Here is an 11,448-nt window from a genome sequence, read left to right as displayed (position 1 = left end):
AGAGCTCAGAAGATCTAATTGCTTATGTAATCTCTGTTGAATTTGGTCTATCGGGAAATATCTCTTGGAAGTGTTTATCACATCCCATGTTATAAATAGCCAAGCTCGACTCTCCTCCATGCCTTCCTGAAGCTGCCTGGGAGCTGGGCTGGCAGACGTCAGGAGGGAGGAGCCAGGCCCTCTGGGGAAGAAGGGGCACCTGCCCTGGCAGGGCAGCTCTTGGAGGCAAGCAGGGAGGGCACTGGCCTTCAGTGTGCACAGAATCACAGCCAGCTACTGTTTTGCCCAACCCCCGCCTCATCCCGAGGAGGGGGGTCTTGGCATTTCCATGCCGCCCTGGCATCCCTTCATTTAAAAGCAGCAGCCCTCCTCTTGCCTGTGAACATCTAGCTTAAAGAAGAAATGCGACAACAAGGGAAAGCTGGAAAATGAGAAAGTATCCTTAGAAATTATACCAATATTATCACCCCCATTTTGCTGATGGGGAGACTGAGGCTCAGGGAGGCAGCAGGCACCAGTATGTGGTGGTGCTAGAACCAGGTCTGTCTGACCCCACATCTTGGCTTTTTGCAGGATGACCAAGGGCCACCCTGCTGGCGATGCAGGGTTCTGCTCATTTTCCCCTGCGAAGGACGTAAAGTGGCAACTTGGCAGGATGTGGCCTTTTCACATACACACCACCCCCCTTCACTTCTGCAGTCTCAGTGATCTCTGGCCACACCAGGCCTGATCTGCTCAATTGTCACAGCCCAGGGAGCCCTGTCTCTTCCCTCTGCCAAGCCCCCTCCTCTATCACTCTTGAGATCCCAGCTCCAGCCTCTTCCAGGAAGCCTTGACTAAGATTTATGGCCATCAGTTGCCTGGCCCACCTTGGTCGTGGTCCAGGCCCCTCACCTGCCTGTGGACCTCCCTCATTACCTATCTCGGTTTCCTGTGGCTTCTGTAACAATGACCACAAACTTGGTGGCTGAAGAAAACAAAAATGTATTCTCTCACGGATCTGGAGGCTAGACGTCTAAAGCCAGTATCACTGGGCCAAAATCAAGGTGTTGATGGGGCCATGCTCCTTCCAGAGGCTCTAAGGGAGAATCTGGTCCTTGTCTTTTCCAGCTTCTGTGGCTGCCAGCATTCCTTGGCTTGTAGCCACTTCACTCCAATCTCTGCCTCTATGGTCACGTGGTCTTTTCTTTTCTTTTTCCATCTGTTTTAAGTCTCCTCTGCCTCCCTCTTATGTGATTGCATTTAGAAACCCTTAACTTGATCACATCTGCCAAGATCATTTTTCCAAATCAGGTAACTTTTACAGGTTCCAGGGATTAGGACCTGATATCTTTGGGGGATATTATTCAGCCTGCTATATTTTCTTAAGGGCCTCCCTGGTCTTCCTTTTTGTGAGACTAGAAACTTCCAGAGCGCACAGGCAGTAGATGATGTCTCTGAATGTTCTCTGCATTATCCCCTATGTCACTTGGAGCCTCCAACAATCTTCAGGAAAGGTTGGCTGACTGAGTGACTGGCATCTTGCCCCCTCTCCCATCGGTCAACCATCAACTTCTAGATGTACTTGGTATTTCCTTCAGGCTCCTGGGGCCACATGGCAGCATAGAGGAGGCTGATTTCTGACCTCCAGGCATCTGTCAAGGTCTCTGGATGAATTTGCAGACAAATGCCTTGTGGCACATGTGCGGACGTGGCTGTTCACTGATCAAATATGGAGCCTGGGTCCAACTGTGGGCAGGAGGAGCACATCTCATTGGCTTTCAGAGTCTGTTTTCAAAAACATTCCCGTTCCTGACAGACTAGAAGGAGGGGCTGAAGCTTACAAAGTAAATATGACAGGGAGAAATGTTAGGTCTTGCTCTTGAATCCAGTCCTCAAATGTAGGCTGGCAAGGGGGAACCAGGTGAGAGGGCAAGGAGCAGAGGTGAGGAGGTGACTGTCATATGCATGGTCTGACCAAATACATCCATGGAACCTTCAGCTGCATCTGTAGGCAGTATAGAAGTAAAGTTTCAAGAACAAGGAGGTGACAGACTGCCCTGAATATGGTGTCAGCTCTGTGTGCCACATATTAAGGGTACCAGAGTCACACTGGAGCATGACCAGGGAGGCAAAAGCATGCTGTGGAGAAAGCGGGGGCCCTGGTCTCATGAAGAACAGTTGAAGGAAGTGGAGTTGTTTTGCTTGGAGAAGACTCAGGGGTTATGGCTATGGTGATGCTTCAGACCTCTAAGAAGCTGTTGGAGGGCAGAGGGAGAAGACAGAGCTTAGGTGGCCCCCAGAGGCAGCACTGTGACCAATGGATGGAAGCCACAAAGAGACAGAGTTCAGCCCAAAAGTTGGAGAAAGCAACTTTTGGGCCGGGCACTGTGGCTTACGCCTGTAATCCCAGCACTTTGAGAGGCTGAGGCAGGTGGATCACCTGAGGTCAGGAGTTTGAGACCAGCCTGACCAACATGGTGAAACCCCGTCTCTACTGAAAATACAAAAATTAGCCTGGTGTGGTGGCATGCCTCTGTAGTCTCAGCTACTTGGGAGGTTGAGACAGGAGAATTGCTTGAACCCAGGAGGCGGAGGTTGTAGTGAGCCGAGATTGTGACACTGCACTCAAGCCTGGGCAACAGAGTGAGACTCCATCTCAAAAAGAAAAAAAAAAAAAAAAGGAAGCAACTTCTTAGAGTTAGGCCTGTCCTGAAATGATCTCTGTCCTGAGAGGGAATGAGCTCCCTGCTTCGGGAAGTGGGAAAGGAGAGGCTGGGCAAGCATTTGGCTGAAACATGGTATATGGGACTTGAACATCTGAATGGGGATTTGACCAGAGCAGGCAGCTCTCTGGAAGCTTGGGATGGCCTTCTGCCCATAGAGCCTCTCACTTCTTCTTGATGCCTCCTCTGGGAGGCCTTTCCTTACTCTCCCTGCTGGTCCCCTCACCCCACCCTCCACAGACATAATTCTCCCTCATCAGAAGACCGAAAGCACTGACCACATTGTATCCAAGAAAATTCTTTAGGCTTTGTCTCCTGCATGAGACTGAAGTCCTCTAGAACAGAGAGAGGACTTCTTCAGCTGTGGATCCACTCTTTACCTTTCCCCACACAGTGCCCGGTGTCTGGGCCACAGAAGCCACCAGAGAAGAAAGAGAAGAGTGCTAAGGCACAGTGGGCAGGGAGAGGGCTCACTCGCCAGCCAGGAGTCTTTAGAAACTGCACACTGACATAGATTCAGATACAGTGGAAGTGCATCCTAGATGAAGGTGGGATGAGTGAAGGTGACCTCTCAGAGTTCTTTCAGGCCTCAGAATGCTCTCATGAATGCCAGCCCAGGTTCCTGGCCTTTCCTTTTCTTCTTTGCATCATTCTGAGAGAGTTCTCCCAGCCCAGTCTTCTGTTCCCAAGGGGCTTTTCCTCCCTACTGGCCCCTCTGGCTCACTCCAAGCTCCCTCCAGATGGGCCCCATCGTCCTTGAAATCCCCAGCTGGACCCACCAGCTGGACCTTCTCAGGAGTGAGGCCCGAGGAAGGTCCAGAGCCCACCCAGCAGGCTAGAGGGAGAACAGCTGCCTTTGGGGTAAGAGGGGTGTGGGGTGAGGTTCTCCCATGAGCAATCTGTGTTGGAAATGGATAAGCTCAGTATAGGAATGGAGGTGGGGGTGGCTTTTTTGGTCACCAAAAAACATGCCAGGCCCAAGGTGGTCATTCTCTTCTGCAGCTCTGTTGATTAGCTCCATGCCCACTTAAACGGTTCATGCATGCGATGGTCCACATGCATGCCCTGAAGCCTGAGGGTCTGTTTTGGGGGTCTGACCTTTGGCAGGCCCTGCCCCTCCCTCACCCTGGCCCTCACTCAGGCATCCCTTCAAAAATGTTAGCAGTGCCTATTTATGTAGTGAATGACACTGGACTAGACAGAACCCAGCATCACTATCTGTCCTTATGTGTAGATTTTATTGGTTTGCTTACTTGTTCACTGACTGCTCCCTGGACTGGAAGCTTCCTGGAGGCAGGGATCTCTGTTTCGCTCATCACTGCACTCCTAGTGCCCAACTCAGTGCCCCACACAAAATAAGCATTCAATCAATATTTGCTAAATCAGTAGATGAATAGTAAAAGCTACAAATAGCCATTTCTAAAATGTCACATCCCCCTATGGTTTTACCTACAATTCTAGGGGAATCTCAGACCCCAGAAACCTGTCTCTCAGATACCCAACAGATCCATGGTCCTGTTAGGAGACCCAGGAAAGACCCAAGAGAGTAGCACATGTTTATCGTCTTATGCACTGTGTGAAAACAGGTTGTTATGGGCCTAGTCAGGAAAAGGAATGGTCATAATCAGGGAGCCAGAAGGTGTGAGGATGTCTCTAGGCTTGGCTGGGACACAGCAGCCCTGGACCACAGAGCTGCCAGAAGCAACAGGCTCTCTCTGCTGAGGCTGAGGGCTTACCTCATGGTAAGAAGCCAGTGAGAACACAGGGGCTTCTTGCTGGCTTGCTGTCCTGCCCCCAGTGCATAAAATGGGTCCTTTGGTTGAGACCTCAGCATCTTGGGCTTTGGGCCAGTGACATTCAGTGGCCCTGAGTCTGCAACCTTGGAGGATTCCTGAGCATACAGAGATGAGGAATAGCTCCTGGGTCATGGGCCATCCCTTGGTGAATCCAGGCCAGGGCCTTCCTCTACCCTCTGCATGCCCTCACACCCACCCCAACAGCTCTCAGTCCTCACCAGCTTCAACAGGGATCCAGGTCCTTGCCCTGCCTGTTTACCAGGCCTGTGGTGGGCAGGCAAGTGCTTCGGATATGTTAAAGAGCTGTGCCCAGAGAGTGATTTTTGCTATCACTTCAGGTGCTGTGTTGCAGTCCTCTCTCTGTGGGGGGACAGACATCCTCTGGGGTCTGCCACACCACAGGGAGGCTGTTTGCAAGAATGGAAGAAAATGGGGGTTGGGAGTCAGCCTGGTCTGAGTTCAAACCCTATCTCTGCCACTTCCAAGCTATGTAACTTTGGGAAAGTCACTTGATTTATCTGAGCCTCAGTTTTCTCATCTGTAGAATAGGGATGAAAATACATACCCTTCAGGGCTGATGCAAGGATTCAAGGAGATAATGCATGTGGAGCACTTCCACAGGGTCTGCCACTTACTGGATTTTCAATAGACAGTAGCTCTCTTTGGTTAATATTGGCAAGGGCTGCTATAGAAAGTGTGGTCCCTGGACCAGCAGTGTCAGTACTACCTGGGAGCTCGTTAGAAGTGCAGGGTCTCTAGCCCCACCCTAGATCTGCTGAATCAGAACCTGCATTTTAATGAGATCCCCAGGTGAGTCCTAGGCATGAGAAAATTGGAGAAGAGGAGGCTAGTTCACAGCCTTTAGGCTGGCAATCATATATGAGGAATATCGACTTCTGGAAGCCTATCTAGGAAATAGCTTCATACATCCTTAAGTTAAAACGGTAGTAGTAGTGAGTGCAGTAGTAGGGTTGAGAGCAGTAGTAATAGTGGTAATAAATACTGAACATTTACTATGTACCAGACACTATTTGGGGTGCATCACAGCAACCCCATGAATCAGTACTGTAATTGCTGATATTTTACCAGTAGGAAAGCAAGGCACAGAAAGGTTAAGTCACTGTGAAAGTTGGGCTTAGTGACAGAACCACTGCACAAATCCAGAGCACCTGTCTCCAGAGCTCACTCACTGAGGGCAGGCACAGAAGAAACTACATTTCAGGGGCTGGGTGCAGTGGCTCACGCCTGGAATCCCAGCACTTTGGGAGGCTGAGGCAGGTAGATTGCTTGAGGCCAGGAGTTCAAGACCAGCCTGGGCAACATGGTAAAACCCTGTCTACTAAAAATACAAAAAGTTACCTGGCTGTGGTGGTGTGTGCCTGTAGTCCCGATAATTGGGAGGCTGAGGTGGGAGGATCACTTGAGCTCGGGAGGTCAACGATGCAATGAGCCAAGATGGCACCACTCCACTCCACTCGGGGTAATAGAGCAAGACCCTGTCTCAAAAAAGGAAGGAAGCAAGGAAGGAAGGAAGGAAGGGGAGAAAGAGAGAGAGGGTAAGAGAAAGAAAGAAGAAAGAAAGAAAGAGAGAGAGAGAAAGAAAAAGAAAGAAAGAAAGAAAGAAAGAAAGAAAGAAAGAAAGAAAGAAAGAAAGAAAGAAAAAAGAAAGAGAGAAAAAGGAACTGTGTTTCAGGAGCAACATGGTCAATTCCACGCCACGGGCACCCACTGAATTGCTTCCCCATGTCTGCCTGGCCCAGGCCTGGGAGATACGGAGATAGAGGAGACACAGGCTCTGCGCAGTGCCAGAGACAAGCATGTGAGTAAATGATGAAAGGGGGCAACCTGCACCCACTGATGTGCCTACATGGGGAAACGAAATACTGTGGGGGCACAGAGGAGTGAAGCCATGTGTCTTGCTTGTGGGTACCTGGGAGAAGCAGCTACCCAGCAGGCCGGATTCTTCCCAGTTACAGCTTCCTTTATAAATCTCCAGGCTCTTAGGCATGATTAAAGTGCCTTCCGGATCAGACAGTGAGTCTAGGATTCTAGGGAGAAAAATTTTGACAAGGTGTGGGGAGGTAGTGGTGGTTAGGAGATGAGAATTTGAGCCCAGTTTTCGGTTTTAATTCTCTGTGTGGCCTTGGATGATCAGGCCCCAAATTCCTCCACGTCTGTAGGGAAGAGAAGTAGAAGCTATGGCTGGAATTGTAAGGCCAAAGTGAGGAACCAAGGGTTTGCTGCACCTAACTCATTGCCTGGTCCAGAGCTACTGCTCCATAGTGACTTGTTGAACGCATATTGAGGGAGCAGTCACAGGAAAAGGGGCCCAGGGTGAGCAGATCCCAGCCTCTATGCCGTTATGCCTGAATCAGCCCTCCATTTTGAACACAGTCCAGTTGGCCTCCTCTCTGCCTCCAGGTCTGCTCTTGACCTCGAGCTGGAGTTCATTCTGCTTCTCTCCATTAGGGCAATGAGTCTCTGCTGCCTGGTGAGAAACGCAAGGCTGACAAGGCCCTTGGAGATTGGCTCATTGCACAGATAGGGAAAGAGGCCAGAAAAGAGAAGGGACTGACCCAATGGCATGCAGGGAATCTGTGGCAGAGTCAGGACTGGGAGCCACATGTTCTTGTGTCCCCACCCCATCACTCTCCCTCCCTGGCCTGGGGCTCCCAGGAGCCAGGGAAAGAGAGAGATAACGAGAGGCTGAAGGACGAGGCTCTGTCATGAAGAAAGATTGGCCTTCAAGGCCTCTGGAAACAAATTGGAGGTATGGGGAGAGCCAGAGGTGGCAGCACCAAGGACAAGGCTGCTCACGGGCAGGGGCTGGTGGGGAAGTGAGGGAGAGGTGCAGGGGAGTGGGCAGGCAGGGAGCTGTAGTTGGAATGCTGAGGACACGTGTTTCTTTTTAGGCACTCCTCTTCCACTGCTTACTGTCTCCTCTCGGGAGTAAAGGGAGAAAAAAGAGGATGTGATGCCTAGGTGAGCCCCATTATGTGGGATGTGTTGGTAGGGGCTCCCCAGACAGCCCTTCTGCAGTTGGCAGCACGAGGCCCAAGGCCTTCCTCCAGGCCAGAGCCCAGCCTGCTTGCCCAGCTACTCTGTCTCCTTGAGGCTGGGTCAGCACCCTCAAGGTCTCACAAGATGCCCTCAACCCACTGGCTTTCAGTTAAACACACCTAGGTTTGAATCTCTCCTCCAACACTTTCTAGGCTATGTGAAATTGACCTTACTTCTCCAAACCTAAGTTCATGCAACTGTAAATTGAAGCGGAGTGCAGGGAGGGAGCAGAGACCCCAGCAAGAATGCTCTGCACTCCTTCCTGTGCAAGCGCTGTGGCAGGGGTCATAAGTCCCTTGCCTCTTTCTTTCCCTCTATACATCCTGGTCCAGCCTGGTGGGGAGGGTACTGAAGACCTTTCTGTGGCAGCTCACATTCCAGGCCCTCTCAGCAATGGAAGTGCCTCTGGTGCCTCAAACCTGTCCCTCACCCCAACCATCCCCAAAGCAATCTCGGCAGTCATTTCACAGCACAACATACAATCATACGTGTGCTGTGTTTCCCCCACATGCATGCACGAACTATACCTGCTGCTTGCCAAATGCACAGGCCAAGGGTGGAGAAGGCACCTGGGGTGCCCTTGAGCAGACCCTCCAGACCAGGGCCTCCACTAAGTGCTTGCTGTGGATCATCTTGCTAACTCTTTGCTACATCTGTAGGAAGGCTTGCCACTATCTGTTTCACAGATACAAAGACAGAAGGGAACATCCTGTTCAGAGAAGAGGACTCCACATCCCTGAGCTCAGCAGTGGTCGGGCCCACATCAGAGCTCATAGCTGCTCGTGCTGTGTTACACTGCCCTGTCTCAGGCCCCGAGGAGGAGACAGACAGGGAAACATCATTAACATGGAAGGTACCAGGAAAGAGTCATATAATGGAATACCACACAGCAGTGAAAAAGAACATGGCCACATGTAACATGTAACAACATGGGCGGCTCTCCCAGATGTGATGTTAAGTGAGGGAAATACAGCATAAAGAACATACTATGGCATGCTATATTTATATTCCATGGATATGAACTTCAAAAACATGCGGAACCAACCTACAGGGAGAGAAGTCAAAATAGTAGTTTCCCTTGGGACAGGGATTACTGATTGGGAAGAGGCACACAAGAGCCTTCTGGAGTGCTGAAAATGGTCTATATCTCAACCTAGGTGGTGGTTACAGAGGATGATACATAATGTAAGTATTCATGGAGCTGTACACTTAAGATTAGTGCACTTTAATGTATGGAAATTATGCCTCAATAGAAAAAGTATTTTTAAAAACCAAAAGTGCCAAGAGCTTCCCCCAGATCTTTGCATAACTGGCCTCTTGTCATTCAGGCCATCCCCTAAATGTCACCTCTTCAAAGAGGCCTTCCCTGGTCCCCCCCGCACCTAATTGAATTTAGCAACACTCCCCACCTCTGTGCCTCAGTTGCTCTCTATTCTATTAACTGGTTTTCTTTTCTTTTTAGTATGTACCAATGTGCTGGAGCTGGCTTTCACTGGCTCTTCCCAACTCAGTATTCAATGACTTCACACTGCCAGCTTGAGATGAGCCATGATGGGAATGTCAGCACCACAGAAGTCAGCAGGTGCTGCAGATGCCCTCCTTTAAGCAGATCACTCAGCATTTTCCAGTACACCCTGTACACAACACTATTTCAAATCATCTTATGTATTTGTCAGCTTACTGATCTGCTGTATGTCTCCTCTACATGAAGTTTCATGAGGGCAGGGTCTATGGCTTGTCATTTTTGCCACTGTATCCCTGGTTCCTAGAACAATGCTTGTTGTATAGTAGGTATCCAATACATGCTGCTTGAATGAATAAAAGTCTGAGGGAAACACTGGAAACACAAGAGAGGAAACTGTTACCTTTGTACCTGAATAGGGAATATTTGAGCTGAGGCTTCAACCATAAAAAAGAGTTTGCTAAGGAGCCAAGGGAGAAAGGACTTCCCAGGCAGAGGGAATAAAATGGAGGCATGAAAGAGCATGGGAGGTCTGGGGGAAAGCCAGCCGCCAGAGTGGCTGTACTGTAGGGTGTGTGGGGTAGGAGAGGCCTTGGGAGTGGCACAGAAAGGTAGGCTGGGGCCACATTGTGAAGGGCCTTAGCTCCTTGAATGAAAGGCTGGATTTCCCCCTGTAGGCGATAGGGAGCCATTGAAATGTTTTAATTAAAGAAATAATCCGATCAGGTCTTTGCTGGCAAGGTACCTCTGAGGTACCACCTGGAGAGTGGATTGAAGGAGGACGGCTGGAGGTCCAGTCACCTCTCCACAGTATGCCTAGGATAGAAAGCTGGTCTTTTGAAACCAGCGGTTCTTCTCACTGTTTTTCCTGCCTGTTTCTATTCCCTCAGTCCTCAGTGAAGATGGAAAACAGCTGGCTCTTCCCTCAAAGCTCAGTGGCCCTCTAGGTCCCAGGCCTTAGTTTCCATTGGCCACATTTCTCTGTCTGGCCTAGCTCTGTGGGGGCAGCCCCTGTGGCCTTGCCAAGATGCCCAAAGGGTGAGTGCCCAGTGTGGGCACAGGAACTATCTGTGCCTTCCTAGTGTCTTGACTTAGCCAGCCCATTCCCTGTTCTGTACCTCATCCTGCTGAGTCCCAAGGCAGCAGCAGCCACTGCTATAGTTGCCGCTAGAAGAGGAAGGTTAAGGGGCCTTTGTTGTCTGTGCTGTTGCTATGCAGGAATGGCCACAGGCAGCTCTGAGGTTGGGTTGTGGTCTAGAGTGGGGTTCATGCTTGGCAGCTGAGGCAGGCCACCCCAGCCCAGGCTCCCGCTCCAGGCAGGGAGTTGTAAATTAGAACCTCCAGCCTTTGAATTTAAGGGACTAAAATAAGCCCAGGAACATTCCTGCTGGGGCCCCAGCAGCCCAGCCTTCAGGCAGCAGCTAGGCTCTGTCCTCAAGCCCTGAGTTGCAGAGGTTGGGGAGCTGGGCAGCCAAGGATGGCTAAAGCCTGGGTGACAGGACGTACAGGAGGTATGGGAGGGACTGGGTCGAGGCATTTGTCTGTGGTTCTATAATCAGTCCACTTTAGTTCAGTCTGAGTCCCTATCAAATGTTTAACATCAGGCACTGGACTAGCTTAGCCCTGGGATGACAGTGGTGAGTAATGCTAGGATTTACCCATCTAGGAGAAACCTTAAAGACCATTTGAGCCAAACTTCTCATGTTATAGATGAAAAAAATGAGGCCCAGAAAGGAAAAGACACTGACCCCAAGTCACACAGAAAGTCAGGGGGCAGAGCCAGGACTAGAATCAAGGGCTGTAGTGCAGAACTAACTCCACCGCAAGCAGACTTTGGGGAGCATCGGATAGAGCTTCAGATGGCCTGTTGGGTGTGTCCTACAGGAACCTGGAATTCAGTCAACATGCAGGAACTGTGGGAGGCCTCCCAAAGGTGAGGCCTTGGAACTTGACCTGGGGACAGGGCAACCTAGGCATAGAGAACAGGCCACATGAAGTCACAGAGGTGGGGAATCTCACAAGCCAGAACCAGGAACGTGATGTGGTCTAAGAGTTGCATGGGTGCATGGATGTCTCTCCCTAGCTCATGTTCCAGTGGACACGTTCCCCAAGAGTACCTGCTGCCTCTCTTTCTCAAGAGGAAAGGAAGCTCAATTGTTGATGAGCATCCTTATCATCACAGCTAACATTTTTTGAGGGCTTACTATGTGTCAGGCTCTGTGCAAAGTGTTGTCTCATTTGATCCTCATAACAACCTTATGAGGTGGGGCTATTATTAACCGCCTTTTAAAGATGAGAGTACTGAAGCACATAGAGGTCAAGTAGTTGGTTAAGTTGACACAGGGGATTTGTACAGAGGAAGTCTGATTCTAAGGTCTGTGCACTTAACCATCACACTATAATAGTGTTAATGATAACTGTAATA

At 50.2% G+C, this 11,448-nt stretch overlaps 1 long non-coding RNA gene across 1 annotated transcript in view; it reads right to left on the bottom strand.

Moving 5' to 3' along the window:
• Nucleotides 1-965: 965 nt before the first annotated feature.
• The window catches only part of LOC101058230 (uncharacterized), a 30,469-nt gene continuing 19,986 nt past the window's right edge, over nucleotides 966-11,448 (bottom strand). The window contains exons 2-5 of the long non-coding RNA XR_676698.3: nucleotides 9,243-9,398; nucleotides 6,432-6,549; nucleotides 5,861-5,997; nucleotides 966-2,637 (exon numbers count right to left, since the gene is read on the bottom strand). This is a non-coding gene — a long non-coding RNA (uncharacterized LOC101058230). The remainder of the gene's footprint in view (nucleotides 2,638-5,860; nucleotides 5,998-6,431; nucleotides 6,550-9,242; nucleotides 9,399-11,448) is intronic.

The sequence above is a fragment of the Pan troglodytes genome, chromosome X (assembly GCF_028858775.2).
Source record: "Pan troglodytes isolate AG18354 chromosome X, NHGRI_mPanTro3-v2.0_pri, whole genome shotgun sequence".
Classification (NCBI taxonomy): domain Eukaryota; kingdom Metazoa; phylum Chordata; class Mammalia; order Primates; family Hominidae; genus Pan; species Pan troglodytes.
Note: the sequence above shows the minus strand (reverse complement) of the source record. Positions and strands in the feature narration are given on the sequence as shown.